The sequence below is a fragment of the Balaenoptera ricei genome, chromosome 16 (genome assembly GCF_028023285.1).
Source record: "Balaenoptera ricei isolate mBalRic1 chromosome 16, mBalRic1.hap2, whole genome shotgun sequence".
NCBI classification, from domain to species: domain Eukaryota; kingdom Metazoa; phylum Chordata; class Mammalia; order Artiodactyla; family Balaenopteridae; genus Balaenoptera; species Balaenoptera ricei.
The window spans coordinates 37577465-37599491 of NC_082654.1; the positions used below are offsets into that span (position 1 = coordinate 37577465).

A 22027-nucleotide genomic window follows, 5' to 3' on the forward strand; every position below is an offset into this window, starting at 1 on the left:
CTCTCCCTTTTTTCCTTTGGATACTCTAAGACAAGAAATATGGGTGCTTTCAGCTATGATAAAGATACTTATTTACTAATAATTTGCTAACCATGTCACTATTTGAACTAGTAACTGGTATATGTTTAACTTAGATAAGTATTTTTTGAGTGCCTACTGTATGCTATTATATAGGTTGTATAATTGCTTTGCTTTTTTTTTGTTTTGCTTCACTTTTTAATTTGGAAAATTATTGAAAGATACAAAAGAGATGAAAAATGTATCAGCTGGTATAATAGGGAAGGGAATTAATGTGTGTTATTATGTGAATATTTTAATAGGTGTCAGGAGCTTTTACACATATTTGCCCTTTAATCCTCATTAAAGCCCTAATAAAGAGGAACGATTAACTTCAATATACAGAGCAGGAGACAGACTCAGGAAGCTAAGTTGCATGTCAGGTTCATACAGCTATTAGTTGTCAGCACTGGGTTTCAGCCAGGCATGTCTGACCCCAGGCCAGGTGCACTGGTTTATGTGCTTCAAAATGTAATGCAGCATCCATATTTGTAGCAATCTTAAAGGCCTCAAAGAGCAGTAGTATAACTGATGGCAGGGGAAACCTCTGGAACTCTTTCGAGAGGAGTATCCTGTCAGAGGAATGTGGGTTTCTTTTTTCTTCTTAAAACTTTTTTTTTCTGAGCCGTGTTATGTTACTATTTACAGCTGCATCGTGGCCTAAGGGCCTCTTGTAAGCCTCATCAGAGAAATGTGCTTTCAGAACAGCTTTCACACCCAGCCTCAGAACACATGTGAATGCCTCCATGTGAAGTCTTTGGAGAGGAAATGGTGATAGATTTTTCTTCTGCCCTTTAGAAGGTTCTGCTTTATAACTTTTATTTTACAAATTAAAGTTATATAACAGCTTTATAGCTGTTATTCTCCACACTATCTTGATATAAAGTATTATGATAATCATAGGATATTGAAAATTTAAATTCCTGTCCCTTTCCTAAGACTCGTGGAAGCAGTCTATAACAACAATAGCCACGACAGTAAGAAGAGCTAACATTTATTTGAATTCTTACTACGGGCAGATCCTATGCTTTGTGATATAATATGGATTACCTCATTTCGTTTTCTTAACAACCCCATGAGGTAGGAATTGGGATCAAAAGGATCAATAAAAACCACCTGTCTTCTCACAAGTTCAGAACCAATTTAGAGGTAGAAACAGGAATCAACGATTAAAATGCTGCCTTATGTGCTAATAATGCTGATAAGAGGGGGATGAGGCTTAGGACTACCAGCCAGGAAGGACTGCAGTACTCTGGGTACATAAAAGATGGACTTACCCAGTCACCACCCTTGGAAGCCCTCAAACAACCACAGGCCTCCTTTGAAGGGCGCATACCCCTGTTTCATGTACAGGGTGGAAGAGCTGAGAAGGTTGAGTGCTCTCTACTCACAGGCAGATCCCAAGTGGAAAAAAAAAAAGAAAAACAAAAAGCTGAGCACGTGCATCTGTTTCTCCCAAACCCATGAATCAGATAACCAACTTCTCCTCCTGCAGAGAAAAGTAGGTGAGTAGGTAAACACCAGGGGTGCGAGCTCCACTGGAGTTTCTGCCCCATGGAATCAATGGAAAGGAGGGCTTTGTCCCTAGTTGTAGGTACTGTGCATGGCTCTACCCTGCAGATGAGGAAACTGAGTCCCTGAGACACTATATACGAGTCATAATTAGTAAGCGCAGGAAAGTCTAAACAGAGTCACTCTCTAAGTGGTGGAGTCAGGATTAGCGAGGCCAGCCGGGACAGGCTCTCACTTCGTTCAGGTACAAGGTCATGGGAAACTAAAAAGGGAGGGCAGGTGTGAGAGGGATACCAGCGGAAGTGGTACGAGTTGGACTCACTTATTCTGAGGGAGGAGAGTCAAAAGACTCAGAGTGTTCTAGCATACCTAGTTGGAAAATGGTGAAAGCATGAAAATAAAATGTGTCTCCAGGAGAGACCAGCCAGTGCTTTGAAGGCATGTGCCTTTGAGGTAACTTATAGGCTGTTGGAAATCGGAGTTTTCAACTCAGGAGGAAGATCGGCAGCAGAGATGCAGATTTTTGAGTTGTCCTTTTAAAGGTGATCGCTGGCTGAAACTAAGGGAGCGTTTTAGTATGAGCAGCAAAAGAGGAGGTTGGTTCCACAATTGAGTTTTGTGTTTGAAATACACGAAAAGATTTGAGTCGGTAACCTTGAGTGGCTTGATCTAATTTAAAGGCAAGGCCCAGCAATGACTGGCTCAGGAGTTGATCTCGCTTTTAACCATAGCCCTAGTGCACTACAGGGCAAGCTTACAGGTTACCCTGGTGTGCAGGACAGTTTCCATTTGCACCTCCAAGTTCACTGTTCATCCCATTTCCACCCACTTCTCTGCCCTGGAAGGCTGACACTTATAGGCTACATCAACTGGGTTCCTGTTCGGTTCAGCCACTGATGGGACTTGGAAGGCAGGAAGAGGGTGAGGTTGGTGTATTTTTTCCCTTGGTTCTTTTACTGTCAGATCCTTATGGACTGGCTGCTTTCCTTTACCCAGTGACTCTGCAGAAGGTTCCAGTAACTACTCCCTCCCTTTGCCTCTCAGGCCTAGAAGTGCTAGTGTTACTGGCCCCAGAGGACTCTACTGACCTTTGTTAGATTTTATGAGCACTTGTTCACACCTTTATAAATAATATCTTTGTTGAAGTCTCCCCAGTTTCCCAGTTCCTACTGGGACCTTGAATAAATAATATGCCTCGTAAACCAGAAGGAATTGATGTTCTTCAAGGCACTAGGCTTACCCTTAATAAACAGAGAGGGGCTTCTAATCTGGGGGTCTCAGACCTGGGAGGAGACGACAGAATTAGTACAAGGTGTGCAAATCCACACGTACATGACGGCATCCTGTCAGTGGACAGACAAATATCTTACACAGTTACCACAATTTTTCAAATGTTTGTAAATGTCTGAGTGATTCATCAAATAAAACAAAATGTATTTGAAAATGCCATGAAATTCATTTTAACTGTTGCCTTTACATATTTTATTGATCAACAGATAACTTATTCTAAAAACATAACTATGGCCTTGCTTGGCTAAGGAAATACTTTACGATGTATAGAGGGACCTCACATGCAAAAAAGTTGGGAACTACTTCAAAGGCCTTTGTTCATCAGACTTTTCTGTGGGTCCAAATCTAGAAGGAAGTGGGATGAACTGGTTCATTCCTAACTATTTCAATAAAGACAAAGACAAAGACAACCACCTACCTGTTGAAGGAACTTTTGTAAAAAGCGCTCCTAACTCTTTCATTTCCGGGAAGAAGTTCAGGTCCTGGGTCTTGCACTAAGGAGCTCCCACATTCTCAGCTTGGCAACACCTTGTCCTTCGTGTGACCTGCCGTGGCTCCAGCGGTGAGCAGAGTCTACAGAGTGCAAAAATAAACATCTCTAAGGGCCTGTGGAATTTGATGGCCTGTGCAGTATGGGGCAGACATGGGCCGAGGGCCAGGCCCTGTAGGTGAGCCTCTCAGCAGCCCACGTTCGTTTTTAGCCACTCGACCAAAGCAAGAAGAGACAGCCAGCCTGGCAGTGAAGTTCTGTTTCCAGGTTTGGCCCTGTCTGGTGTCAGGACCTGGCCCTGCCCCCGTGTTCTCAGTGTATCTCATTGAGATATATTCATTTAGGCCTCTGTTACCCAGATAATGGGAAGGCTAGTTAATCTGGTTTGACAGTGGCTAAAAAGAACAAAGAAAGAATGGGTAATTTCTTGCCCCCATTCTTCAAGTTCCCTGGGCCTCCTCCCCACGTGACTTGAGAAAACATACAGAACTCAAGAATTGGGGGTGTTCATTTACTAAATATTTACTAAGTGCCATTTTCTTCTAGGAACCATCCTAGGCACTGAAGCATTAAGGGTCCCTGCTCTCAGGGAGCTCACACTCTGAGTACAGACCTGAGTTCTTCTGCTTGCACTCTCTTTTTTATATCTTTATTTATTATTTACTTATTTATTATCTTTGGCCGCCCCACGCGGCTTGTGGGATCTTAGTTCCCAGAGCAGGGATTGAGCCCAGGCCCCCAGCAGTGGAAACACAGAGCCCTAACCATTGGACTGCCAGGGAATTCCCTGCCTGCACTCTCTTTGAAACACAAGTTCTCCACAACACTCCGTGAGACTTGAGGGGTTAACTTCCAGCCAACTGAGATATTTCACTCGGCTCCCCTTCCATGTCAACAACATGGCGAGAGCAGTGATTACAGAGTAAGGAAAATGCTGTAGAGACAGGCAGCACTGTTCTTCAATAAAAGGTTCTCTGTCAACTAACAAAACGACTCTGTGAAATGCATCTCAAGCCCCAAGTTTCTCCTCTGTAGCCAACAAGCCTCTGACATAACGTAATCTGATTTAATGATTCTATATGCTGTTGAGTGTAAAATTAGAATTTAAGAGTTCTGCAAGGTCACTGAGTTAGACACAAAAATTTCTTCCTTGAACCCCACAAATATTGAGCACCAGTTTTATACCAGACATTGTGCTAAGTGCTGGAATATTCAACTACGTGTTATATTTTTTATCAAAGAGGGCTAGCTGCAGCTCAGGCCTATCACTGCTTTTACTTGTATTTCCAGATAGGAGAGAAAAGAACTGTATTTTTGCAGAAAATCGTTACTGGGGGCAAGCTCCTTGTTTTGAATTGCACTGTCAACAAACTATTGGACTCAGGAGTAAGCATTTTTCTGATGTTGCCTAGAATCAGCGACTCTGGATTAGGAACTGACAGGGTGGGAAAGAAGCTTGCTTTCTACTCTCTGCCTCTTGTGAATCACAAATTGTACCTTTTTCTCCTTTTCTGTAGACCAAATACCATATAAATCACCCTGCTGCTTATTCTATGTCTTATGTTAAGTATTCCTATCCTCAGAGTCTCATAGACAATGTAGAAACGTCGGCAGCTTTATTAGCAAAGGTTAGTGTTTCAGTTTAGTGCCAAAAGGTCCTGACAGACATCCAGAAATTTCTGGTTGAAGTCAGTAATTATTTACTCCCCCATTACCAGAATCTGAGGACTAAGCAGAGAGAAGCAGAAAGGAAAAGAAAAGCACACACACACAAAAAAAGCAAAGTCTTTCTGCGCTTAAGAACAATATATTTTTAAATTAAAAAAAATTTTTTTTTTTTTAAATTTTGGCTGCACTGGGTCTTCGTTGCTGTGCGTGGGCTTTCTCTAGTTGCAGCGAGTGGGGGCTACTCTTCGTTGCGGTGCGCAGGCTTCTCATTGCAGTGGCTTCTCTTGTGGAGCACCGGCTTTAGGCGCACAGGCTCAGTAGCTGTGGCGCGCGTGCTCAGTAGTTGTGGCTTGCGGGCTCTAGAGCGCAGGCTCAGTAGTTGTGATGCATGGGCTTAGTTGCTCCGCAGCATGTGGGATCTTCCCGGACCAGGGATTGAACCCGTGTCCCCGGCATTGGCAGGCGGATTCTTAACCACTGCGCCACCAGGGAAGTCCCAAGAACAACATATTTTTTTCACAACCTATGTGTAATATCATTGGGCAACAAAAATAAATAAATCCATACGCATTAGAAGGCGTCCCTAATACCCAGAGACTTCAAGTGGAAAAAAAAGTTGGGTCCCTGAGCCAGAGACTATCTAAACCCAAGCAGAGAGAGAAGGGGTTTCTTTAACTTCTCCCTGACTTTCAGTTGTTTTGGGGGCTTGAGTTTGCCCCTGGATAGAAGTCTGTAAGGCTCAGCTGGAATACTTTTCTACACTGTTATAAAGGCCGTGCAGAAAAGTGTTGGAATTCCCTCACGGCAGACCTGGAAGATGGCCCTTCAACGCACATCCCCTAGGCCAGGGTGTTCAGTGGGCCCTTGAGTCCCAGGGCGGGTAGAACCAGACATTTAATCATTGGTAAGAGGGTATAATAGAATATCCAGGGGCTGGGAGACAAGGTATCTTTCTCTTTCCCAAGAGGTTTGTATTTTACCGTAGCATTTAGCAAATATATGCCAGGCACTGTTCTCGGTGCTAGAGACACAAGATCGAACATAATCGTGCTGGCTTCCACCAGGAGGGAGCTTGGAGGCCAGTGGAGAGCAACAGGATGCAGAGATTAAGACCACAAGCTTTGAACTCAGGCCGAGGCTAAATCTTGGATAGTTAGAGCATTCTTTATCTGTAAAACAGAAATTATAATACCTCCTTCACAGGGCTGGGATAAAGATAACATGAGAAGAGGAAAAGGAAGAAGATGTTGCTCACCAGCTTTTTACCTGCACCTACTCAGCTATCTCAGGACCAGCTTGAGGCTGAAGAAAAGGCAAGATCCCAGAGATCACGACAGACCTCACTGGTCTCCTCCCAAAGAGAACCTCCCCCATGCGGGTACCGGAAAGGCTGGATACCTCAGTTATTAGAGGATTTTGGAGATGGAGGTGCTTTTCCAGCAATCCACGTGGCCCAGTATCCCCTGAATCTGGGACAAGAGAAAAAAATGTCAAATGCACTGGCCATTCAGGTGGATGCTGAAGGAAAAATTAAGTATGATGCAATTGTTCGACGGGGACAGTCAAAAGACAAGGTCATTTATAGCAAGTACACTGACATGGTTCCCGAAGAAGTCATGAATGCACATGACCCAGACCTGCAAAGACCTGACGAAGAAGCCATTAAAGAGAAAACAGAAAAGACAAGGGTAACCTTAGAAAAATCCGTTAGCACAGAAGGTTGCTGTGGCCATGCCAGTCCAAGCAGCAGCTGATGAACAGGCTCCTGCTCAATATATCCGATACACACCAGCTCAACAAGGAGTGGCTTTCAACTCTGGAGCTAAACAGAGAGTTATTCGAATGGTGGAAATGCAGAAAGATCCAATGGAGGCTCCAAGGTTGAAGATTCATGAGAAAATTCACCGGGGACCACCTTCTCCTCCTGCACCTGTCATGCATTCTCCTAGCCGAAAGATGACCGTGAAGGAACAACAAGAGTGGAAGATTCCTCCCTGTATTTCAAACTGGAAAAATGCAAAGGGTTATACAGTTCCATTAGATAAACGTCTGGCGGCTGATGGAAGAGGACTGCAGACAGTTCACATCAATGAAAATTTTGCAAAACTGGCCGAAACCCTCTATATTGCTGATCGGAAGGCTCGTGAAGCTGTGGAAACGCGTGCTCAAGAGAGAAAGAGAGAGAAAGATGGCTCAAAAAGAAAAGGAGAAACATGAAGAGAAACTTAGAGAAATGGCCCAGAAAGCCAGGGGGAGAGAAGAGCTGGGATCAAAACCCATGTGGAAAAAGAGGATGGGGAGGCACGTGAGAGGGATGAAATCCGGCATGACAGGCGAAAAGAGAGACGGCATGACCGGAATCTTTCCAGGGCAGCTCCAGATAAGAGGTTGAAACTGCAGATAAATGAAAATCGAGATATCAGTGAAGTCATTGTTCTTGGTGTGCCCAATCCTTGGACTTCCAATGAAGTTCAGTATGACCAAAGGCTCTTCAACCAATCCAAGGGTATGGACAGTGGTTTTGCAGGTGGAGAAGATGAAATTTACAATGTTTATGATCAAGCCTGGAGAGGTGGTAAAGATATGGCCCAGAATATTTACAGGCCCAGTAAAAATCTGGACAAGGACATGTATAATGATGACCTAGAAGCCAGAATAAAGACTAACAAACAGATTTGTTCCCAATAAGGGGTTTTCTGGTTCAGACTGTAGACAAAGAGGCCGAGAAGGACCAGTTCAGTTTGAGGAGGATCCTTTTGGTTTGGACAAATTTTTGGAAGAAGCCAAACAGCACAGTGGCTCTAAAAGGCCCTCAGATAGCAGCCACCCCAAGGAACATGAGCATGAAGGCAAGAAGAGGAGAAAGGAGTAGATACTTTCTTCAGAGTGAATGAACTATTATTCATAACCCTAATGATGCAAGTCATATGGGGGAACACTTTGTAAATGGCCAGGATAAAAACCAAATCTGGGTGTCAGAGCCCAGCACTACTTTTTATTACGGGAGAAAGAGGGGGATGGGAAAATTCTACTTTGAATTATTTAGTTTTTTTAAAGAGTGGGTTGTGTTTGTGCTTCTCCCACCTTTTGGCATCTATAGAACATACTGCCCCACACATGAAATTAAGGCCACTTCCTTTCGAGTGACATTAGCACTTTGGGGTTACTATTTTGTCTAAGAGTGACTGCTTACGAATAAAGTTACCCCAACCACAGTGAGTAGAAAGAAGGATGTCCACATATCGGAACTGTCCTGCCAAATGATGTTTGCCCCTACTGTGCTCTGTTTTAATTTGGAGTGGGCAAAGTAAGCTCTTGCTTGGTGCAACTATTTGTTTCCAATAAAAACATTTAGACAAAAAAAAAAAAGATAAAATGAGATAACATATGTATAATAGTGAATTCAGAGCCTGGTGGATTAAGTGCCCCCAAATAGTAACTGTTGTTACTGTTATGGCTGTGTGACTTATTCACTGGCCCAGGAGTCAGAGACTTGAGCTCTAAGTACTGGCTGGTTCCTCTGTGACAAGACTGCTTTGCTCCTGGGTGAGCGTCCTTTAGAGAGAAGCCAGTTGTGCTGAATATTCTTCATTTTCTAGTTGGAGTGGTTGATTTTCTTGCCTGATGTCTGAAGATTAGACCTTTCTGACGAAGATGAAGTGCGTTTCCCGTTTCTTTCAATTGAATTACCACGTTAAAACTCGTGACTGTTATTTATGCTTTTAATTTATTTTTTATGACTTGCTGGGGTTCTCTCTGGTGAAGGCAGAACTTATTTCATTCATTTATTAGACACTGATAGAGCTCTTACTCTGCATCAGACATTGTGTGTGTGTGTGTGTGTGTGTGTGTGTGTGTTGGGGTTTGGAGGTGGTGGAGAGAATTGGGGGAAGAGACAAGGATGACTTAAGATTGTTTCTGTTCCATGGAGTTAAACAGGCCAGTGGTAGAGAGAGACATTAAATAGATAACAACAGTGCATCTGATAAGGGCCAGGAGGGGTATGTACAGAGAGCTCCAAGAGTCTGTAAAAGCGAGATAACTACTTTGAGGATGGGGGTGGGGTGGAAGCAGTTGAAGCAGAAATGATAAGTCAGGGGAGGAAGTGGCGAAGGAAGGAATTTGAAGGTAAAGAAAACAGCATGTAAGAAGATACTAAAGCTTGATTTTTTCAGTGGGTTGCAAGAAACATATAGTATCATGGGATAGGTGGGAGTGGGATGATGGGCTGGGAATGAGGCTGATATTTGGCTATGGATATGGACATATATATGGGCTGAATACGGGACCAGACGGTCCTCAGCCAACAGGTTGTGGCTGAGGACACTGAGTTTCCATTATCAGAAACAGTATCTCTCAGTTTCCCTCTTGTTTCTACAGAGACAGGAGTGAGTATCTCAATAAAGAGCTTCAAATGGGACACCCTAAAGGGTACAAGCAGTGTATCATTAAAGAGTACTTTCCCACTGTAGAGGCAATAGTAGAGTCCACTTGGAAATCTTCTCTAGTAAGTTGTGGTAGGGTTGAGATTTGCTCATATGATGACACAGATGTGAAAAAAATAACAGCTTCTTTGTTGCTAAAATAAATCTAAACCTCTTCAAAGCCTCTATGAAGGCAAGAGTGGGGAGTTCATTTTGCTTTTTATGTCCTGTCTAAAAAACCTTTACCTATCCCCCAATTATGAAGATTTTCTCCTATGTTTTCTTCTAGAAGTTTTTTTTTTTTTTATAGTTTTCGCGTTTATGTTTAGATATGCTATTTCAAGTTAGGTTTTGTGTATGGTGTGAGGTAACACTAGAGAGTCGTTTTTTCCCCATATGAATAAATGTGTGGGTCTATTTCTAAACTCTCTATTCTGTTCCACTAATCTAATATACCAATATCACTCTTGATTACTTTGGTTTTAGAACAAGTCTTTGAAATCAGTTAGTTTAAGCCTTCAACTTTTGTTCTATCTTTTGAAAATTATTTTGGATTTTCTAGGTTCTTTGCATTTCCATATGAGTTTTAGAATCAGCTTGTCAGTTTCTATTTTTAAAAAAAGGCTGCTGGACTTTTGTTTGGGATTTCATTGAAACAATCAACTTGGGTAGATATGACATCTTCTCAGTCTTCCATGGAATGAACATGCTCGCTCGCTCTCTCTCCCTCTCTCTCAAGCCTTTATAAATTTCTCTCAGCACTGTTTTGTAGTTTTGAATGTACAAATAATGCACATATTATGTTAAAATTATTCCTGGGCATCTCATGGCTTTTGATGAAATGCCTAATGTAAAGTAGTATTTTTAAATTCCAATTTCTATTTGTTCACTATGAAATTGTGTACAAGCCCCTGTGTCCTTGTCTTTTGAAGTAAAAGTCTGACTCAGGAGTTAATGATTGGGAAATGTGAAGATGTAGAAACAAAGAATAGCTGTTGGGCTGGGGAACTGGTAACAATTTAGACTATAAATCTGCCACATAGCAGAATCACCGAACTCCCAGTTCCCTGAAAGCTACAGATAAAGGCCTGACACACATTGCTAAGGTGTTTTTATAGGAAGCAGACCCCCACCAGATGAAAACTGCTGACCGCAGGAACATAGACCCTAGACTGGTTGAAACCAGAAGGTTGATGATGCTTGAAACTTCATCTTGACGCCAACCAATCCAAGAATTATTCACGAGCTGATCACGCCCTGCACCTTGAACACTATAAGACTCCTCACTACCTCCTCTACGGTGGGACACCCAGTTTTGAGGGCATTAGTGCACTGTGGCCCCCTTTGCCTGGCAAAGCAATAAAAGCTATTCTTTTCTGCTTCACCCAAAACTCTGTCTCTGCATTTCTATTCGGCACCGGTGAACAGAGGCTGAGTTTCAGCAACAACTACTAATATATAGAAATACAATTGACTAAAAAGGAAAAATAATGAATTTCAGTTCACCAAAATTAATAGTTTCTGCTCTTCAAGATGCACCATTGGGAAATGAATGGGCAAACCACAGAATAGGAGAAAATACTTGCAATACATATATCTACAAAAGACTTGTATCGAGAATATACAAAGAATTCTTGTATCTCAATAATAAGGTAAACAACCCAATTAAAAATGGGCATGATATTTGAACAGAGGCTTCACAAAAGAAGATATATGAATAGCTAATAAAACATGAAAAAATGGTTAATATCATTAGTAGTAAGGAAAGTACAAGTTAAAATTACAGTGAGACTCCATTACACACTGGAGCTCTAATATGTTACGGTAATATCATACAGCCATGTTGAAAAACAGTTTGGCAGTTTCTTCTAAGTTAAATATCCACTTACAATATGACACAGTAATTTCATTCCTAGGTATTTACTCAAGAAAATGAAAACATATGTCCATAAAAGACTTGTATACAGATGTTCACAGAAGCTTTATTCATAATGGTCAAAAATCGGAAACAATCCTAATGTCCATCAACAGATAAATAAATTGTAATAGATCCATAAAACAGATTACTATTTAGCAGTAAAAAGGAATCAAGTACAGGTATGCACAGCAACCTGGATGAATCTCAAAACATTATCATAGGGGCTTCCTTGGTGGTGCAGTGGTTAAGAATCTGTCTGCCAATGCAGGGGACACGGGTTCGAGCCCTGGTCCGCGAAGATCCCACGTACCGCGGAACAACTAAGCCTGTGCGCTACAACTACTGAGCCTGCGCACCTAGAGCCCATGCCACAACTACTGAGCCCGTGTGCCACAACTACTGAAGCCACCGCAGTGAGAAGCCTGAGCACCACAACGAAAAGTAGCCCCTGCTCGCTGCAACTAGAGAAAGCCTGCGCGCAGCAGTGAAGACCCAATGCAGCCAAAAATAAATAAATAAATTTATTTTAAAAAATTATCATAAGTGAAAGAAGCCAGAAGCAAAATAGTCCATATTGTGTGATTCTATATTTATGAAATACTTGACTGGCAAAACTCATCTACATCAACAGAAAGCAAACCAGTGGTAACGCAATGCTGAGGTTGGTGGAGATTGACTGCAAAGGAGCGTGAGGGAATGTTTGGGGTGATGAAAATGTTCTTGATCTTGATTGTGGTGGTTTTACATGAGTGTGTACATTTGTCAAAAGTCATCAGAATGTAGACTTAAAATGGGTGTGTTTTATTGTATGTAAATTATACCTCAATGTAAAAAAGTTTCTAGCAGGTTTTGCAAGTTTAAAGTAATGTCTTTCATTTAGCTCAGTCTTTTTTGAGTCAATAAGCAGCCAAATTGAAGGTTGATTTCTGTATAAAGGTCATTTCTCCCCTGTATCGTGTTCATCCCTCCCTCTCCTGTACGAGTGGTTGGTTTAGGGGAGAATTCATGTGACCTCATGGTAATGGTGGCGGAGGTGGTTGGCATGCAGATCTGTGAATTCTCATTGGCTTAAGCAGAACTGTCCCTAGTATTGGCCACTGGGCATCCTGCTGATGAAACTCATCTTGGTGGTCTCTAGGTAGTGGCTTCTCTCCTCATGTACTGTGATGACATATCTGCTGCTGGTGGAACTTGTAGTTTGTACTCTCTGACTGTCCAGCACGTGGGGAAATTCCTCCCCTTTTTTGCTGTAGTTCTTGAGGATCAGCCACGATTTCCATTTGGCTCAGGTTATTGGTCACGGAGTCACTTTCCCCTTGGCCCCAGCCCTGCGTCTCATCTCTTAGCTGTCTTCTACTGAGAACATGAGAGAGCCTCAGATCACTCCTGCGCCGGATTGGCGGTGAGGGACAGTCGGTGGACACTGTCTCTGGCTTTCTCTCTGCCCAGACACATCACAGGCCAAAGGCACCCAGTGAAGCAGTGTCTTCCCATTGTTACCCATGGGACACACAGCACAGGCCTTCTTACTGCAGCTTCCCCCTCAACTGCTCAGGTTCCTATGTCTTCTCTCTATCACATACCTACCCCTGGTCAAGGCTCTAGGGGGTGGGAGACGTGGGCCCTGAGATATCTGGGCAGCTCATCACTCTTCCTTTAAAAAAAATGTCCCCTTCCTCTCTTGGTGTAGGCTTCTGCTCTCCCTTTCTGTGTGGTGAGAATGTCCTCTACAACACAATACTGTGACTTCTTACTTATAAATGGATTTATTCTGGATGGGACCCATTTCCTTGTTCCACACAGCAATAAACAATAAGCATCGTCTACCAGGTATCTTAGATATTGGGGAAGAGATACTTAGCAATCAGCCAACTGGTTTAAAGTTTAGACATCAGTAATTTGATGCCCTGTTTTTACAGATTAGGAAATAGTGGCAGAGAGGAAGTGATTCACTCAGGATCATACGACTAAATAGTGTCACTTGGACCCAGTAGTCTTGAATCCCACTCTTGGTATCTTTCTGCCACACACCTCTACCTCTCTTACGTCTGCAAACCAATGTAAAAAGTAAGGATACTGCTAAAGGTTAAGGCACTGGAAATAAGCAGAAAGGATCGAGGAAGGAAAGAACAATGGAAAGACAGTATTGGGAGCCTACCCAAATAAGTGCCTTTTCTCCAACTGCATACTAACTGTAAGAAATGTGTAGATTTTCTACTGATAGAAGGGATCACTTCAGAAAACTATACTGAGGGCAATGTGAAAGATTTGCCCTACAAATGGAGTGCTTTACTGGAAGGTGATCGACTGTTAGCAAGAATTCTTTGCACATGATTAGATTTTTGAAAGCAAAGAGGACAAAGTGAAATTGAAAATATATCCCAACCTGCACTGTTTAAGGAGTAACCTTAGAGGAACATCATAATATAGAGCCTCTTTTGTTTCAAAAATTATTTTTCTGAAGCCAAAATGAGAAGCAGAATGCAATTATATTTTAGTGGTTGGATGTCAAGATAAAATAAACGGAAGGCTGCTTAGTAAAATGAAGAATTGCACGATGGAAATGTACTTTCTTTGCTTATAGTTGTAGGTATTCTCTTAGTGAAGACTTTTCCATTATATTTGTGTCATATCAGGTGGGTTAATTATTTACAAGAGGCTCAGGCTGATATTCTAAGGGAACCACAGGCTGCTCCAAAGTCTCCAGGAAACTAGGTTAGCCTTGTTTAACCTGTGCATCTCTTCTGAATACATATAAATCTATTACATGACCTGTTTTGAAAGAAACTCACATGTTGTTTTGTGAGCAGCGGTATACCCCTGAGTTAACCTCGGGGTTAACCTCCCCTCCTACACCCCCACCCCCTGCTTCCTTTGGTCATGGTCACTCACATGAATGAGTGCTTAAGCTTTACCATGGCTTGTTGACAGAAATGCCCAATAACAATTTTGAAATCTGGAGGGCAGATGGGCAAATGCACTGTCCAAAATCCACCAGAGCTACTCATCCCTATTTCGACTCAGATACAGTGTTGTCAGGCGAGTCCCTTTACTTCTGAGAGCTTCAGCTTCATCATCGTGGAAGGGGGGAAATCGTGCCCATCTCTGAGGCTTGTGAGGCTCAAGGGCGACTATTCATGAGGAATTATTAGTAACAGTCTCGCATGCTTATGCTTTCAGAAAAGTCCTTTCTCCCCACCCTGGAACCGTGTGAGGCTGTTCCCTGTTCTGTGGTTTACCCAGCTTGACTCTAACTTACAACATACCTTTGCTCACTATGCTGTTACTTACATTTTTTATTTGGATTTATGCAATTATCTTTTTTTGAGAGACCCTCACCAATCATTCTTAACTTATAAGTTGTGGGAATGCCAACGGAGGTTGTCTAACTGAAACAAATAAAAATGGAATCATCTGGGGATAGCGGAGGCAAGGTAAAAATTAATGATGTTAAATATCTTTTAAAGAAACAGAACATTTTATTTTGCCAAGGGCTTGTTACCTTCCCTGTGTCTTCTATGGGATAATCACCTAATTTTCAATGTGCAGCATCAATAAATAATATGGTTATTTTTAGTCCTGGAGAAACCATACAAAAGAGATTTTTGTGCTCATATTTACACTGCAGGAGTAACCTGAAATATTTATTTCAGAAAATTATATATAAAATGGTATTGAATGCAATTTTATTTTATTTTATTTTAATTAATGGACTTTATTTTTTAAAGAAATTTTAGGTTTACAGAAAAATTGAGCAGAAAGTACAAAGAGTTCCTGTGTACCCTTTCTCCTTCCCCCACCAATTTCCTCTGTCATTAACATCTTAGCTTAGTGTGGTACATTTGTTACAATTGGTGAACAAATATTGATACATTATTAACTAAAGTCCATAGTTTGCATTTGGGTTCACTCTTTGTGTTCTACAGTTCTGAGCTTTGACAAATGTGTAATGTCATGTATCCACCATTATAGTATTCCACAGAATAGAATGCAATTTTGAAAATAAATCTTAATTATACCATCCCACCTAAATTTCTTTTTGCATATTCTTCCCATTCTCTGTGAGTTACAAGTATACAACTTTTACAGAAGTTTTACATAGCTTCCCTCACATTGTACACACAATTTTAGAGTCCTCTTTTTGCTTTAGCATTGCATCATAAATGTTTTCCCATATTTACAGTATTTTCTTCTTCTTTATAATTTTAAAGGATTGTCTATTATCCCATTTGTTTGACGTATCATAATTCTCTAGACATTTCCCAGTTGTAGAGCATTTAGGTTGTTTCGGTTTTACGTTATTCATAGCACAGCTATTATTTTTTGCTGGTAGTGTTCAGCTTCTCTTAAGTTATTTTCTTAGGATAACTTCCCAGAACTGAGATTACTCTTCAAAGAATATGAATAACTTTCTAATCCTTGATCCGTTGCCCTATGTTGCTTTCCAAAGGGCTGTTGCACAGCACTGCCTGTCTCAGAATTTTTCAACAGTACTGGGCAGCACAGACCGAGGATGGTCTCACACTGGCCATTTATGGGTAGATGGCTTTATAATCTTACACTGAAGACAGTTTAACCTTGGGGACTATTTTAACAGAAAAACCTCTGAAGAGGCTAGGACTATAGTAAGCTTTCTAAGCTTTGGCTTTTTCACTTGTACAACCGATCCTATCATTTCGTGACACATATTTGTGTCCAGTCGGTGAGTTATTACATTGTGTGTGTTTGTCCGCAGGTGCTGGTAGAATCGCCGGTGCTAGTCGTATTGAAATTGCCAGAGTGCTAGACGTCAAGCATGCCATACACGTGACTCACATATGGCTGTTCAAGAAACTTTGATTTATGGCCACACAGTATAGGCAGAAGTGGAAGATCTTATTGCCTAAAGGAGTCAGGCAGGTGTTGTACATGAGTGAAACAGCACAGGGATTGGACAATACAGGAGGTCAGGGGCAGGCTGAAGGGGCGGTACAGGCGTTATCCAAAGGAAGGGTGCGCCATACTTGACTCCAGCTGATGGCTGCCAAGAAGGAATGCCAGACCAGTATCTGTAGCGCTGTTAGTTTTTCAAGACGACTTGGAAATCTGGATTTTTAGGTATCTTAGCTGGTACAGGCGGCTATAACAAAAATCTCACAGCCTGGGTGGCTTAAACAACAGACCTTTAGTTCTCATAGTTCTAGAGGCTGGGAAGTCCAAGATCAAGGAGCTGGCACTTTCAGTGTCTGGTGAGAACCCTCTGCCTGGTTCATAGATGCCATGCTTTTACTGTGACATCATATGGCAGAAGGGGCAAAGTAGCTTTCTGGGGTCTCTTTTATTTTTTTTATTTTTTAAACTTTGCATCCCTTGTTGGATTTCTAATATTTATTTATTTATTCATTCAGTCATTCATGCTGCGCCGGGTCTTAGTTGCAGCACACAGGATCTTAGTTGCGGCACGCGGACTTCTTATTTGCGGCGTGCATGCGGGATCTAGTTCCCCCACCAGGGATCGAACCCGGGCCCCCTGCATTGGGAGCACAGAGCCTTACCCACTGGACCACCAGGGAAATCCCCTGGGGTCTCTTTTAAACGGGCATTAATCCCATTCTTTATGCGCAGGGCCCTCATGACCTAATCACTTTCCAAAGGCCCCCACCGCCAAATACCATCACATTGGAGATTAGGTTTCAACATATGCATTTTAGGGGAACAAATTCAGTCTATAGCATTAGGAAAATCTCATATTTACATGTGGCAACCAAAGTAAACATTTTAAAAACACTATAGGCCTAACAAAAATGTCCTGAAGTTTGATTTGCTCATTGCTGCCAGCTTGTGACTGTTCTCATCTGAATCTAACTACAGTCCCACAAAGTATGTAGAGGGGATTTTTTTTTTTTTTTTGTACAAACAAAGAAGCTAAGGCTCAGAAATTATTGTTCAACAGATTATTGACTGCCTGTCCCGCTAGGATGTAAGCTCCCTGAAGGCAGGGCCATTGTTTATTTTCTTCACTGCTCTAAGCCCTGTTCCTAGAATAGTACCGGATGCATACTGGACACACAATAAATATTTACTGAATTAATAAGTGATGAATAAATGAAAACAGGTTAAGTCACATGGCAAATAATATCTATGTTTTTGTACCAGATACTCCTCATGATTGATTGATTGATTGATCGATTTATACTGAAGTATAGCTGATTTACAATATTATATTAGTTTTAGGTGTACAACATAGCGATTCGATGTTTTTTATAGATTATGCTCCATTTAAAGTTATCATAAAATATTTGTTATATTCCCTGTGCTGTACGTTACATGCTTGTATCTTATTTATTTTACACCTGGTACTTTGTACCTCTTAATCCCCTTCCCCTAATTGCCGCTCCCCCCATCCCTCTCCCTGCTGGTAACCATTAGTTTATTCTCTGTGAGTCTGTTTCTGTTTTTTTATATTCATTCCTTTGTTTTATTTTTTAGAGTCCACATATAAGTGAAAACATACAGTATTTGTCTTTCTCTGTCTGACTTGCTTACTAAGCATAATACCCTCCAGGTCTATCCTTGTTGTTGCAAATGGCAAAATTTCATTCTTTTTTATGGCTCAGTGTATTCCAGTGTATATATATTATATACCACATCTTCTTTATCCATTCATCGGGGTTTTTTTCAATTACTTTTTTTTTATTGAAGTATAGTTGATTTACAATGTTGTGTTAGTTTCAGGTGTACAGCAAAGTGATTCAGTTATACATACATACATATATATATGTTCTTTTTCAGATTCTTTTCCATTATAGGTTACTACAAGATATTGAATGTAGTCTCCTGTGCTATACAGTAGGTCCTTATTGTCTATCTTTTTAATATATAGTAGTGTGCAGGTACTCCTCATATTTTATCTCATTTTAATCCATACAACATTCTGTGAGGATAATATTAGCCCCATTTTATGGATGAGAAAACTGAGGCTCAGAGAGTTAAAGTAGGTTGCCTGAGTTCATATAACTCATAAGATAGAGAATCAGGACCAGGAAGGACCCGGATCTTCCTCTGACTGCTAGTTCTTTTTGTTCTTCTACCCTGCACTCTGCCACCATAGCCATAAATATCGATTCTCTCCCACCCCATCCTCCCAGATATTGGCATTTTATTCTGCAGATCAATGCATCACATCTCCCTAGAACAGGGGTCTGCCCACTTTCTCTGTAAAAAGCCAGATAGTAATTATTGTAAGTTTTGCTAGACTAAATACTTTTACTTAGTTGCAACTACTCCATTGCCATTGTAGCATGAGAGCAAAGACAAAATGCAAATAAATGGGTATGGTTGTGTTCCAGTAAAATTTTATTTACTAAAAGAGGCAGCAGGCCAAATTTTGCTTGAGGGCTGTAGTTGGCCGATTCCTGCCCAATGAGACAGAAAAATTATCTTATTTAAAAGGTGAAAAGCTAGCTAAGTGGCTAGCTCACTGTATAGATATTTAAATTCTTCTCTGGTTCTTTGGCTTGACTTCATAGTTCATAGAAAATATTTACTGTATACACCTTAAATTACCCCAACATTGCAGTGGTGTGCTAGTAAGTGTTTAATAACTGGTTGTCTCAGAGGATACAAAAAGTTTGGATGCGTAGTTTACCAATGTATGGTTTCTGTGGTAGAGGCACTCCTCACATGGCCAGTTTCAAGCCACCAGTATGACATCACTGAACGTGGCATGGGGATGAGAGGCAGCAGATGCTGACTTCGACATACCACTGTCTGCAGGCATGTATCCATTTGTATCCTCTTGGCCGAAGTAACAGAAATCTCAACCAGTTCCCACAATAAGTCAAATGGGGCTTCCCTGGTGGCGCAGTGGTTGAGAATCCGCCTGCCAATGCGGGGGACACGGGTTCATGCCCTGGTCCGGGAAGATCCCACATGCGCGGAGCAACTAAGCCTGTGCGCCACAACTACTGAGCCTGTGCTCTGCAATAAGAGAAGCCACTGCAACGAGAAGCCCGCACACCGCAACAAAGAGTAGCCCCCGCTCGCTGCAACTAGAGAAAGCCCGTGCACAGCAACAAAGACCGAACACAGCCAAAAATAATAAATAAGTAAAAATAAGTAAATTTATTAAAATAAATAAATAAATAAAATAAGTCAAATGTGTTATGTTACCTAACAAGCTAGATAGGGTGGCTCCAGAATTGGTTAGTTTAGTGACTCAGTGACGTCATTAAGGTTCCAGGTTCTTTTCATCTTTCTGCTGTGCCTGCAAGACGGCTTATTGACATTGTCTTCAGGCCAGCTTCCTTCATGGTGAAGAAGTGACGGCTGTAGTTCCAGGCGTCATATCCAGATTCAAAATGTTTATAGGAAGAAGCAGGGCTTGTTTCTTTCCTGCGTCTTTTCTTAAGAGCAAGGAAATCTTTTCCAGAGGACTTTCCCGCATACTTCATTGGCTGGAATTGCTTCACCTCCTAGTCCCTAAGCACTTACTGCGAAGGGAAAGGGAGACCAATCAAAAGCCATTCCCTGAAACAATGGATTGGGCCACCCTTCCCTGAAGCAAATGGCTGCTGGAGAGAGAGCAGATAGAGTAGATCCCTGAACCAAGCCAGGGCTATGATAGAATGGAGGAGAGGTGGGCTGTGGATTGGGGGTAGGCAACCAGCTCTGTCTGCTGCAGTAGGCTGTGTATATTAAAGTGAAAATACAAGTATGGTAGATCTTTTAAATGAGTTTTTCTTTGAGTGTTTAATATTGGGGAGGAAAGTAGTTGACTATTAAAAGTAGCCTACCCATGACTGCCCTCGCAGTCCAGTGGCTAAGACTCCACGCTTCCACTGCAGGGGGCGCGGGTCGGATCCCTGGTCAAGGAACAAAGATCCCGCATGCTGCATGGTGCAGCCAAAAAAAAAAAAAAAAAAAGTAACTTACCCATGACACAAAGTTATGTTTTGTAGGGACTGACCCTGAAGCTCCAGAGTGCTGGAGACTCCTCTGGTTGTTTTGAAATCAGGGAGAGTTCCCTAGCTGATCAAGTCAGTGACCTTAGGCATGTTTCAGGGAAATGCCAATGGTACCATTTAAAGAACTGTATTTCTAGCTGCATCAGGCTGCAATTAATGTCCTACATTAATTGTAGGACGTTAAGGCACACACACATTAAGGTGTGCCTTCAACGAGAATTATATGCGTATGCTTAGGTTAAAATGTATATGAACTTACATCAAGGAATAAGGAAAAGTAGTGGAAGTAGTGTAGGGCATTGGTTAGGAAAAGTAAGACTCGGGTTCATATCCCATTTCTGCTCCTTGGTAATGATAATAATAATTAGGAAAATTACTGCATCTCTCTAGTCTGAGTTACGGTATCTGTAAAATAGGGATAATAATACCTACCGTCTATGGTTGTTGTAAGGATTAAATGAGATACTGTCTATATAACGCTGCTTCATAGCAATGTGGCCTATGGATGGTCTGAAAAGCTACCTCCATATTGTTGTTTTCACTTAGCCCAGTGTTTTGGCTATGACTCTGTCCCTAGGCCAGTGATTAGCAATATTACCATTTCAAATAATAATTTTGACTTTCTGTCAATCAGTAGGCTTAATATTTGTGTCAATACTGCTCTTCTAATACTTCTGATGGATTTATACTCTCCAGCCATTCACTCCATCTCCTTTGTCAGTCTCCTCACATTCACAGGATGGCCAATTAAGATGAACAGGGAGGCACTTCCAGGTCTTGAAAGTGAGCAAACCTAAGTGGTCTACGTGGAATCACTCTTGTTGCCTTTGGCTCACTATCTTTGCTCCGCATTTGTTCTCTGAATTCGCAGGCTGCCAATTTGTTCCCGTGGCTTCAAAGATGAACGCTTGCAAGATTTTACTATGAGCCATTTTCTTGAGAAAGTCATGGTTTTAAAGTAAATTTTTCTTCATTAGACAGTTTGGTTTGTCCATAATTTACCAGGTGGTGCGTGGTCTATGGTCACCAAACAATGCATGCTTAGTCATATTTGAAATGATGTTTTATTTATTTATTTATAAAGAGCAGTTTTTTTTTTTTAATATTCATTTTATTTATTTATTTATTTATTTGGCTGTGCTGGGTCTTAGTTGCAGCACTTGGGTTCTTTTAGTTGCGGCATGCAGGATCTTTAGTTGCAGCATGCAAACTCTTAGTTGCAGCATGCGGGATCTAGTTCCCTGACCAGGGATCAAACCTGGGCCCCCTGCATTGGGAGTGCAGAGTCTTAGCCACTGGACCACCAGGGAAGTCCCTGATGTTTCATTTAATTAATATTATTTAAAATTTCTTCTGGTGATCATTATAAAAGTGTACCCCAAACTGGGTGACTGGCTCAATCCAGTGGAAAAATCATCTGTTAAAAACTCTGATTTAGTCTCTTAAAAAATTCATCCCTAACTGTAATTAAGAAGCTTGATTGACATGCCAAAGTATACCATAAGAAACACTTGATCTCACAGTTCTTGTGGGACCACATTCAGGCCTCGCTTAGCTGGGCCTGGCTGGCTTGGCTCAGGGTCTCACAAAGCTGCAATCAAAGTGTCAGCCAGAGTGTGTTCTCAACTGGAGGCTCAACTAGGGAAAAAATCTGCTTCCAAGCTCACTTGGCATGTTGGCAGAATTCATTTCCTTTTGTTGTAGGACTGAGAGCTTTAGCTTT

At 41.5% G+C, this 22027-nt stretch overlaps 2 protein-coding genes and 1 pseudogene across 4 annotated transcripts in view; 2 read left to right on the forward strand and 1 right to left on the reverse strand.

Annotated features, from left to right (window-relative positions):
* LOC132351105 (interferon-induced protein with tetratricopeptide repeats 5) overlaps nucleotides 1–22027 on the reverse strand; it is a 165229-nt gene that overhangs the window by 94733 nt on the left and 48469 nt on the right. The window contains exon 2 of the transcript XR_009498085.1: nucleotides 3278–3432. The gene's annotated coding sequence lies outside the window, so the exon portion shown is untranslated. The remainder of the gene's footprint in view (nucleotides 1–3277; nucleotides 3433–22027) is intronic.
* SLC16A12 (solute carrier family 16 member 12) overlaps nucleotides 1–22027 on the forward strand; it is a 92416-nt gene that overhangs the window by 43770 nt on the left and 26619 nt on the right. The window lies entirely within an intron of this gene.
* LOC132350492 (SNW domain-containing protein 1-like) lies at nucleotides 6260–7967 on the forward strand (annotated as a pseudogene).